Source organism: Piliocolobus tephrosceles, chromosome 3, assembly GCF_002776525.5.
Source record: "Piliocolobus tephrosceles isolate RC106 chromosome 3, ASM277652v3, whole genome shotgun sequence".
Classification (NCBI taxonomy): domain Eukaryota; kingdom Metazoa; phylum Chordata; class Mammalia; order Primates; family Cercopithecidae; genus Piliocolobus; species Piliocolobus tephrosceles.
Window position 1 is genome coordinate 93,309,468 of NC_045436.1, and position 1,079 is coordinate 93,310,546.

At 37.6% G+C, this 1,079-nt stretch overlaps 1 non-coding gene across 1 annotated transcript; it reads left to right on the forward strand.

Annotated features, from left to right (window-relative positions):
* Positions 1 to 568: 568 nt before the first annotated feature.
* LOC111547941 lies at positions 569 to 732 on the forward strand. Its single transcript, XR_002733271.1, has one exon. It is a non-coding gene; the product is annotated as a U1 spliceosomal RNA (small nuclear RNA).
* The last annotated feature ends 347 nt before the right edge of the window (positions 733 to 1,079 follow it).

The following is a 1,079-nucleotide window of genomic DNA, read 5'->3' on the forward strand; positions in this document are numbered from 1 at the left end:
AAATTCAGAAACTCATGAACTCCAAGCACAAGAAACAGAAATATATGAAGATGCATCATAATCAAGTTATTAAGAACCAAGCCAGGCATGAGGGCTTGTACCTGTAGTCCCAGGTACTCAGGAGTTTGAGGCGGGAAGATTGCTTGTTCCCAGGAGTTCTGGACTGTAGTGTACTATGCCAATCAAGTGTTCACACTAACTTCAGTATTAGTATGGTGACCTCCCAGGAGCAGGGGACCACCAGGTTGCCTAAGGAGGAGTGGACCAGCCCAGGTCAAAAATGGAGAAGATCAAACCTCTGTTCTTGTCAGTAATGGAATCACCCCTGTGCATAGCCACTCACTCTAGCCTGGGCAACATAGCAGGACCCTGTCTCAAAAAGAAGAAAAAACCAAAACCAAAAAAAACACAAAACAAAACAAAAAAAAGGATAAAGAAAAAAACATTAAAAGTATCCAAAGTGGTGGGAAAAATACATTATATATACAAGAATAAAGAAAAAATGGCAGCAGATTCGGAAATAATCCATGCCAGATGACATTCAATCAGCAAAGAATTGAAGAATACTATACTTACTTGGCAGGGGAGATACCATGATCACGAAGATAGTTTTCCCAGGGCAAGTCTTATCCATTGCACTCTGGATGTGCTGACCCCTGTGATTTTGCCAAATGTGGGAAACTCAACTGCATAATTTGTGGTAGTAGGGGATTTTGTTTGCACTGTCCCCTGGGGGGGAAAAAAAGAACACTAGAAATGGTAAATAAGAGAGTAAAAATGAAATACACTTTTTCTTATTTTGAGACTCTTTAAAAAATAATTGGCTGTTTAAAATAGATTGTTTCATAATAGTATATAATGGAATTCATAGGGGTTGTTGAAATAAAATGCATAACGGCAATAGGACAAAGGTTGATGGGTGGTAGCATTGGAGGCAGTGGTGAAAGAAAGTTTACTGTACCTGAAGTGGTATAATATTACTAGGAGGTAGACTATGATAAGCTAAAGATAAATACTATAAATCTAAGATATAGATATGTATCTAAAGATACATACCATAGATATATACTATATACTAT